This window comes from Dromaius novaehollandiae, chromosome 2 (assembly GCF_036370855.1).
Source record: "Dromaius novaehollandiae isolate bDroNov1 chromosome 2, bDroNov1.hap1, whole genome shotgun sequence".
Taxonomy (NCBI): domain Eukaryota; kingdom Metazoa; phylum Chordata; class Aves; order Casuariiformes; family Dromaiidae; genus Dromaius; species Dromaius novaehollandiae.
In genome coordinates, this window is record NC_088099.1 from 104,178,445 (window position 1) to 104,188,290 (window position 9,846).

The window sequence follows — 9,846 nt, forward strand, 5'->3', positions numbered from 1 at the left end:
CAAAAGCATAGCCCTTGCAGTGAGCCTCATCCCAGGCAGGATGAAGCAATCAACCCCTAAGTCTTCACAGAGGGGAATTTGTTGCTATTTCATTCTGCAGCTGAAGAAACACACAGTAGTGGCAGGGAGTCTTGGGGCAGCTGATTTAAAGATTGATAATTTTTTTTTGCAAGCTGTTCCTTACTATCTGGCTTTCATGAAATTCACCTTGAATAACTGGTGTTCCACCTGAACTCTTAAACCCCTGACAGAAGAGAATCCTGCTGGCTGAATGCATTCACACCATCTCTTGAGCTACATCAGATGGTACCAGCGGTAGTGAAACCCAATGGGTAATGCTTTTTATCCCCACCAGTTAAGTATCTGTTTAACTCTTTTCTTAGAAACTTTGATAGTATGAGCAGTAAATTCTCTTCCCAGTGAGAACCTCCCACTATCTTCACTTTTGTTCTCAGAAAATGAGGTAAGATTGAAAGAGTATAATTGCTTCTGGGCAGTTTGTGGCCAGCCACATGGTGGAATAATTTGGACACAAATTTTAATTTAATGCAGAGTTGCTAATCAACATCAAACATGTCAGTGTCAGTGGCTGATAACTTTAATTGGATTTTTGTTTAAAAGTATTAGAGGAAATACATGCTTGAAACATCAAAGACTGAATTTTAGAACTTCAAACAATGTTCTGGTTATGTTTTTGAGAAGGGCTGTTGCCAGATCTGTGCCGTTTGACTGCTGTAGTGATACCTATCGCATCAGTTTCTGAGTTTGTGTGGTGCTTGCTAAAATATGCATCTGCATAAATAGACTTACGAAGAACGATGTTAGAGGAAAATCATAATGGTGGCAAAGACATGGTTAAGAAGTGCAAGCATCAAGGATGCCTGCATACTCTTAATTTGCTCCTCCTTTCACCCCATCTCTAGGTATTGTGGACACAATTCTTATGTGATCACATACTACTTTTCCAGCAGGATCTCAGCCTCATGAATGCTCTCAGTGTGTCTGCTCTGGTGAGAAGCTGGAGCTGTGGGATGAAGGTGATTCCTCCAAAGGAGAAGAACATTACCTGGTCTTGCTGTCCATGCGCGATAGGACAAAAGGTAATGGGCTTAAGCTGTACTGAGGAGATTTAGGTTAGACTCCAAGAAGAACCTGCAAACAGTTCCAATAGCAGAAATAGCTCCATTCCTGGCGTTGGTCTCATGCTTCGATGACTGGCACTGCCACCATCTTTCCAGGTGACTCTACACTAATGCTTTGCTATTAACGGCATAGATGACTTCCAGGTCCCTTCCACTCCTGTTCACTCTGAATCTGTCTTCTACTTTTTCTCCACTAACAGCAAAAGTTGAAAGGCCTGTGGCAAATAAGGCAGACATTGGCAGAAGGAGAAGGGTATTTGTCAGCTGAATGTGGCCCTAGAGAAAAGGATCCTTTCCCAGGCTGTGCCACACAGCTGCTGTGAGGTGCTGCAGATGTTTTGCACCTATCAGTTGTTCCCAGTTAACGTTCTGGGTGTGCCCACCTGGAGTCTTACTTGCAGGCGTGTTAAACCCTCAAAATTTAAACTGAAATTTTTAGTTTGAATATGTGCTCTGAATACATAATATTGAACTTTCTAGAAAGTTACATCTTTCTGTGTGTCAGTTGCCTTCCTGTAAAATGAGGGTAAATACAGCATTTCCAGGGGGATTGCATAACTAAGTTTGTTAATACTTCCAAAGCACTCGGATACTGTAGTGATGTGCACTGTGGATGAGGCCATAAGGAAATTAAGAATTCTGTCCCCCCAGCAGGGTTTGAACAGTGCACCATGAAGAAGGCGAAGGGCCACATGCTGAGTGACAAGAAGAAAACAAAATATCGAATGACTGCCGATGAAGTAAGTACTCTTCATTCTTTGTATTGAATGAGGCAGGGATGCCATGGGAAAAAATCATATGTGGTGATCTTATTCAAGTTTGTTTAATAAATCAGTCTCCTTTTGCATAAGGATTATGGTGTCTGACATGCCTTGCTCTCTTCTGTGAGGGTTTTAAAGTGTTCATATACTTGTAGGAAGTTATGCATGAGCATCTATATTAACCTAAAAGAAAAGAAACAACCCCAACAAAAAATCCAGCTCTGTGAATTTGAAGTCTGTGTGATTCATCAGCTGGTGGATCACTCAACCCACCACATGGACTAGCTGATGGCAGTGGCAGGCTGAATTCTCCAGGCAGATCAGTGGGATCCCTCTACCAGGAGTTGGACAAATGTTTACCCATGGCAGGGGAACAATGAGGTCTGGGTATCCTGGTTTCATCCCAGATTTGGGAAGGAGTATACTGAACCAGGCATAGACTTTTTTGTTCCACTCCTTGTTGTATGCGCGCTCTCCCTTGTCAGCCCTAGATACCTTTGTGGCCCCAGTCTTGACCTTCTCATTTCTAGATCCAATTACAACCAATCCTGGTGCTCCCAGTTTTCCCTTCCATTACAACAGAATCCCCACTCCAAACTGTATTCATAGTCCTTTGGCCTTGTTTTTTTCCCATTTTAAATTCAAATTTCCTCTGTATTGTTTGAATGGAAGAAAGTGGCTTATCACAAAAAGGCAGGCTATATACTACATCCAGCACCTGGCTCACCACAGCCTGGAGCACAACTGCAAGGGGAGCCCCAGCTGTTTCCCATTGCTTCCTAGTAGAGTGTATTCTGTGGGGATTGCAGATGTGCAATGTAGTCAGGTTTGGTGGGGAAAAAAAATGTGTATTGGACTTTTTTACACAGAAAATTCAAAAATGAACAATTTCTGACACTTTTAATTTAGAAATGGCCAAACCACTGAAATCATTGTGCTTTTCTATGAAAGGTGTTGTGCAGCTTATGTATGCTTCCCTGTCTGTAGGGACATAATGTCCTGTAGTTGTGTTGTTACTGGCAGCGATCGCCTGAGGTTGTGAGGCATAAGCTGTAGGAAGATTTAAAATCTCTTATTGGAACAAATGATAGAGCTGAAGAAAACCAGCAAGCCTCAAGACTTGAGGATGGATTTATATGCCTGAGAGCCCATTTCTTTGGGATATCAGTTATGGTGCTAAGAGCTATTACCTCTGTGTACAAACCTCACCCGTCTTAGAGCATTTAGCACAGATTATGTTGGACAACATAATGCTGTGTCCTCATGGATTTGGAGTGAGCTTGAAAGTGTGTAAACGCAGTACATCTGGATGCAAACAGGATCAGATGGGGGTCTACTCTAATGTCAAAAAGTGATCTGAATGTGCCTCATCTTTCCCTATAGAAGATAAGGTTGGGCCATACTGTGCTTCAGCTGCCTGAGGCCTACCAGGAGGTCTAGGTAGTCTACACTGAATTAAAGCCTTCTATGTTTAGAGGCTTAGGCATTGCTCCCTAGGCCTGAAGTACTGAGCTGTAGATGATGAGATGAACTGTAACTGAGAGATGAGCTGTAGCTACCCCTCTGGTTCTCTCCCTGCCACCTTGTGTGCCTCTCTGCTCTTTCCCTGCCCAGAGACCTGTCACACCTGGCTAGCCCTGGCTGCAATGCTCCACTGGCAGCCTCAGCTGGGATGGTTTCAGGTGATTAGCAAGAAATACTAGAGGAAAAAGACATCATTTTCCACTTGCTGATGACATCCTTGCTTACCACAGAAAACTGGGAAAGCCAAAGTCAAGCTACAGACTAGGTGACTATGCCCTATTAAAAGTTGGGTGAGAAGAAACCTTGTGTGTTTAAAATGGCAACAAAGAGCCACGTAATAATTAATTGGGAATTAATGGGGTACTGGGATTTCCTTTCTCCCCACCCTCCCATCAAGTGTATGATGCTGGGGCTCATTCTCCATAGGGTGCTGGCTTTTATATTGGTCACTTGTTATCCTGTAGCAGTCAGCAGAAAAGAAGTGCTTTTTGTCAGCCTCTGCTGTGGGATAGCCGTGGTCTGGTGACTGAAATCTAAGGATTAAGCTGAGTCTCTTAACAGCACTCCTGTGAGTTGGACCTCCTTTAGGGAAGAATGTGGAGTGCCTTGTTCTTTATTCCAGCAACTTCTTGTCTCCAAAAACTCCAAAGTCCTTATTTTGAAGGATGTAATCTGGGATAGTGTAAAATGCCAGGCATTGCCACAACCCCTGAGAAATGCTGTGGTTTTCCAAATGAAATGGACTGTGCAATCAACGGAGACCGAGGTATGGGTATCCATGTGGATACAGCTGATATGGGGTATGTGTACCACCAGAGGGTATATAGAGAGGCATCTGTGTGATTGTAGCCAGCCTTTGTTCTGCCGAATAAAGTAAAACTTGAAGGAATGATGCAGCCTCCAATATAACATTTCTCATTCCTTCTTGCTGTCCCTCTCAGGCAAATGATGCAACATCTGAAGCTGTTGGCACATTGAACTGATCTCGCAGATGGCTAATGAGGAGTCAGAGAAGCCAAAGGTGAACCTGAACCAAATAAAGGGTATAATGGGCTTGATCCCTTTGTGTAACTTCTTACAATCGAATAGTATTACCTCAGCAGAAAAGAAGACCAAAAGAGATTATATTCCCCCGGGACTCCCTAATTTTAGATTACAAAGTGAGTTAGTCAGATGAGATGCTCAAAATGAATAGGATCTGCTTTCCATACACGCTTGGGAATTCCTTGCTTCAATAACAAAAACCACTAATAGAGCAGTGGCAAAGAGAGAGCTGAAATTCTCGTTTCAGTCAATTTTTGCCCTTACTTACCCTCCTGCAGGCATGTTCTTTCCTGGTGGCCTGGCTCAGCTGCAGCCAAGGGCACAAGGTCACTTCTTTACTGATGCTGCTGATACCTGCACTGCAGAGCACCCTGCCCAGTTACAGATCAAAAAAAAAAAAAATCCATATTTTAAGTTTTTTAACTGAACACATTGCATTCGGTGGTTGAGGTACTGTAATTATAACAACTTGTCACTGTCCCTAGTATTGCTGCTTTGTAAAATAAACAGTGGCCTTACAATCTTTCAAAACATGGCAACCTTAATCAGCTTTTTCCTGATTATAGCTATCATCCTCAATAGGTGCTCAGTTAATGATCCCTCGTTCATTGTGAAGCTTGAAATAATGTTTGGAATATAATGCACTTAATTTCAAGGTGTCTTGTTAAATCTTTTGGAACTCTTATTTAAGCTCCACCAATGTTATTAATGATACTATTGAGGGAACGTGGGTTTCTTTGACATTGTATTCTGAGATTTATTGATTAACAATAATAGAATCTGGCCTGACTTGTCTATCTGGAATTTCAAATAAGAAACTGCTGCCACAGCATTAACAGCTAATTGACCAAACAATTTTCCCCCATCGGCTATCATAAAGATAAAAGAATAGAGATCAGGGCCTAACTGTTTTCTAATGGAGATGGTTGGTATATAAACTAATATTTCATTAACCAAACAATACAGGTTGCCATTTTCAGAAATTAGGTAGAAGGGAAATTCAGTGTGCCTGTGTGAAGAAGTGCTTCATGCAGAGCAGCTCTGTGATGTGTTACTAGGCCTCTTTCAAGGGCTTTCAAGGGCTGATTATTATTCCTTATTGAATAAAACCCAAATGCTGTTAGGAATCCAGGGCAAAACCAACACCTGCTTGTTGTGCTGCAAAGGAAGCTCGAAGTACTACTGTCCAACAGTCTGGGCATGTCTGTGACTGACATATCTTAGTACTAATAGTGAACGAGAAGTGGATCCTAAAGTACCAACTTGTATTCAAAAGCTAAAGCCTGTAAATCAAATAAGTGCCCACAGAAGAAGCAGGGAGGAAATGACAAGGGTCTCAAATTGTTTCCAGGATGTTGCCACACAACTCTTAATAGAAATCAAGAATTTCTAGGCCAAGTACCTTAATGAATTATCTGATCTCCAAAGTAAGCCCTTAGAAATCTTGCTATTGTTGTGCATGTGAACTACAGGGTCCCGAAAGTTATACACATTTTCACCCTGAAGCAGGCTCTGTACCCATGCTCTCCAGCATCCTCTCTCCACTAGTGACCGTCCCAAAGGATGGGTGAGAGCTCCAGGGAATTCTATCTCAGTCCCATCCTAATCCCTCATGGTTGCAGACTGGCTTAAAGCTGAAGCATAAAATTTATTCTCTCTTAAATTTGCAATTGTAACTTTATTCTCAGTAGCCATATAAATAGTTCAGTCTCCTTTTGAATTCTGCTGTGCTCCTTGGCACCTTGGGGCACCAAGTTCCTTGCCCTTTGTGAAGTGTTGACCCTTTCTTATAGTTTTGAAGCGGTTACCTTTTAGGGCCATCCTTGCTCTTGTATTACTAGCTGGGGAGAACAGAAGTCCTACATCTTGAGTTATTCATAATTCACCTCCCTTTTCCTCCTCCTTAAAATGAGAAACTTGGGGGTTTAATTACTTTCATCTGAGCCTTTCTAGGCCTTTGTTCCTGCTAGTATCTTCTGAAAACCTTTCAATTGTTCAATAGTCATTTTTAATATAAGCAATACTGAGTTGTTCTAAGTGGCCAGCCCATTCACTCATCTTTCAGCTTGATGACACTTTTTGCATTTATCTTCAGCTCATTCCTTACACATCCTTCTTGTCTCCTTCTGATTGAAGTTGAAGATTGAGTATAAATCTTTACTGAGCTGTCTAGGTTTGAAATATGTGGGTGTTTTTTCTAGTATATACATACAAGTTAAGAACTAACAAAAATTTGGGGGGGGAGGGAAGGGAGTCCTAGGATTTCTTTCTTCCCTCCTCTATTGCATGCTTTTGCATGTTTCCTTGTCCTCTTGCCTGCATGAGATCTAAGATTTACTAAAAGCCTGGGAAGATTGCTCTGTGCTCTCACCAGCTTGAAAGTGCCATGCTGGAACTGAAACTACTTTGAAATTGCTCTGCAATTTTACTACCGCAGCAGAATGTTTAGAGCATGTTTTACTGCTCCATTCAAAGTTTTAGCAACTCACTTTACAACTGTGCAGTTGTGTTTTAAATGTTGTGTACACTTTGGGCAATTAAGAGCCAAAGTAGATCATTAGATAACCTACAGGTTTTTATTTGAAACAAAATCTGTTTCAACATAAAGGGCCAAGATGATCTAAAAAAATTCCAAGCTCCTTCCTTGTTTTCTTTTTTTATGGCATTTCTTTGTGGACTTTTATTTCTGTAAGTTGGCAATACAGCAGTAAATGAGAAGGCTGCAGAGTCTGAGTCCAACTATAGACAAACATAGGGTATAAGCAGCAAAACTGAGGAAACATATAACAACTTAGCATTATTAACCTTTAGTCTCATCAAGATCTAATGGGTAATTACACTTCCAGGCTCTTTCGTATAGAGTTTGTGTAGTTGGATAGTGGGACTCACGATTATGACTTTGCCTATGCCTATATAAATACAGCTTATCAGCCATCCCTTGGATCCTGTTTCAGTGTCAGCAAGTTTTACATTTATTAACAATGGGATGAAGCAGGAACATGAAAGCAATCTGCTTCCCAGTAGCTTCTCAGTTTACTGAGCAGCACCCAGAATAAAATCTGCCTGACAAAAGAGGAAGGCCCATGCAGTATTCAAGACCCAGCACAGGTGAGAAATTACATGCATGACAGGCTCGCTAGCTTGCCTGAATTCTGCACAGTGAGGCTCAGTTCACAAGAGCCGTGCCTGATATGGGATTTAATGAGGCAAGCGAAAGGAAGCGGTGATGGAGTCCTCACCTAAGACAGATTAGGATGCCAAGCTCATACTGGTCTGCAGACTGGCACAAAGCAGAGCTTTGGCCAGAGCCAGCAGAAACTCTTGTTTTATTGCTCGTTGCCAGGTAGCATAAGCCTCGTGAAGGGTCTATTATCCAAATGACAAAAGGGGAGCGTAAGTTTTGACTGACACAGAAAGATTACATTGCTGAGGTTCATCTCCACACAAGTTTTTTTTTTTCTGTTGCTGTGTTTAAGTCTCCTCCCAACGACAAATAGAGAATGTTAGAGGTGGGGGAGAGAAAGTAAAGCTCAACCTGTAAGAGGAGCGGAAACTTGATTTCAGAGTGGCTTTAAGAGATTTCAAAACTTTTCTGGCACAGGGGGTCTGCAAGTGTGAGCTGCTGCCTTACCCCAGCACTACATTTATAAGATCTCTGAAGTTGGTGGAGCTTTTAAGAAGCTGTGGGAAAATATGGGTGAGCACAAGCATGAGAGCAGCTCCTGTGGCCATGGTGAGCAGGGCTGCCCATCTCTGGGAGGATCTTTGGAGACTGTGTTGACCCCGTAGTCATCTGGATCCTCCTGCACCCCGGAGTAATCACTGTAAAAAAGTAACAGACGGATGCATCGTCTCCCACCCCAGATTCCCGGTCTCCTGGGGTGAGGCACGTTGTTGGCACTGGTGTGTGCCTGGCAGCACCAGGGCACATATCTGTTCTGCTGGTGATAATGAGGATGTAAGCAGGTTCCCCAGAGAGGGGTCCAGATCAAGAGAGTTTTTCTTGTTTTTTACTGAGCTCCTTGCCTGAATTTTTGGCACGTGTCTGTCCATTAAGAATCCTAGTTATGGCCATGGTGGTTTAACTGAGCTGCCTGCTCTCAAAATGCAGCCTCCAGCTCTCAGTGATCCTCACTTTAACAGCAGTTGAAAGTAAATGTCAGAGGGGGGTGGGGATGGATGGGGTGCTTAAGCTTTATGAAAGGCTGGAAGAGTCCAATTCTCTTTCAGCCTTGCCGACTGGAATACAAATATCCCAAATTGCTGGCTTTTTACACAAATCACTTGCTATATTCTGACTACCTCTGCCAGAGCTACTGACCAAAGCTGGATCCTCATACTTCAGAAATGCCTGTCTGAGAGCATGCTGGTGACCTGGGCAGGATAAGGTCTGAGAGTGCTGTAGAGAAGCAGCAGGACAGAGCAAGACAGTCGCAAAGTCTACTGTGGTATCAAGGGCTGGGATAGTGAAGTCAGTGTAATGTCTGCCTTGGGAAGGCTGAACAAGGAGGTTATAGCAGGAGAAATCATCAGTAGTATAGAAACCAGTAATCAAAAAATGCATTACTACCTTCTGCCATTAGTTGCTTTTTCTTTTACATTCCTGTCTGTTTCTGCAGGTATGCAAGAGTTTCCTATGACGAATTATTTTTACTATTGTTATCTAGTTTGCCAAAAAGAGAGAGATGAATTGACGAAATAATTGACATTCACTGCAGTGTCCTTGTCACCCTCAACTTGTAGTGACCTGGCCTGGCCATAGACTCCCGTGTAAGCCTGCCTCTGCCTACTCTTTCCAGCCCTAATTAGTTATTCACAAACATTGAATGACCAAATGTGCTCCACACTGAAACAGATGCTCCTAGGTAGATTATGCTTATCTTTAGAGGGCCAAAAGGCTTTAGTCTTCCAAGCTCTCAAAGTAGCAAATCCATTTTGACTATAAGGTTTTGGGGGCAAGGCCTGTCTCTTGCTATTGTCTGATATTATCCAGCAGCATGGCACCCACACCTTATTTAGGGCTTTTATTCAGTATTGTGAGCTATTCGTGGGAGGAAAAAGCCCTTCTAAAGGGTGAGAGACGGAACCTGGAATTGTTATGTTTTTGCTAATTTACTAGGAATATATCCTGGGCAAGCTGCTTTTCACATTGTGCTTTCTTCCTCTTCTTTCCTTTGGGACAAACACTGTGTTCCTTTAAAAAAGGAAGGATGTAGTTGCTCACAGACCTGGGGGCAGGAGTGGGGGGTTACCCTAAGGGGGCTGCTCCCTTTGTTGTGTTCATTTGTGACTTTGTAGCCTGGTTTCTTAAGATAAGCAAAGCTTGTACAACCATGTCATCTGTCTGTCTTCCTACAAAATTATCCTTGAATTTG

At 42.6% G+C, this 9,846-nt stretch overlaps 1 long non-coding RNA gene across 1 annotated transcript; it reads left to right on the forward strand.

Annotated features, from left to right (window-relative positions):
- The first annotated feature begins 557 nt into the window (after window positions 1-557).
- Window positions 558-4,485, forward strand: LOC112991988 (uncharacterized). Its single transcript, XR_003261410.2, has 3 exons — window positions 558-1,100; window positions 1,797-1,882; window positions 4,369-4,485. It is a non-coding gene; the product is annotated as an uncharacterized LOC112991988 (long non-coding RNA).
- Window positions 4,486-9,846: the final 5,361 nt, after the last annotated feature.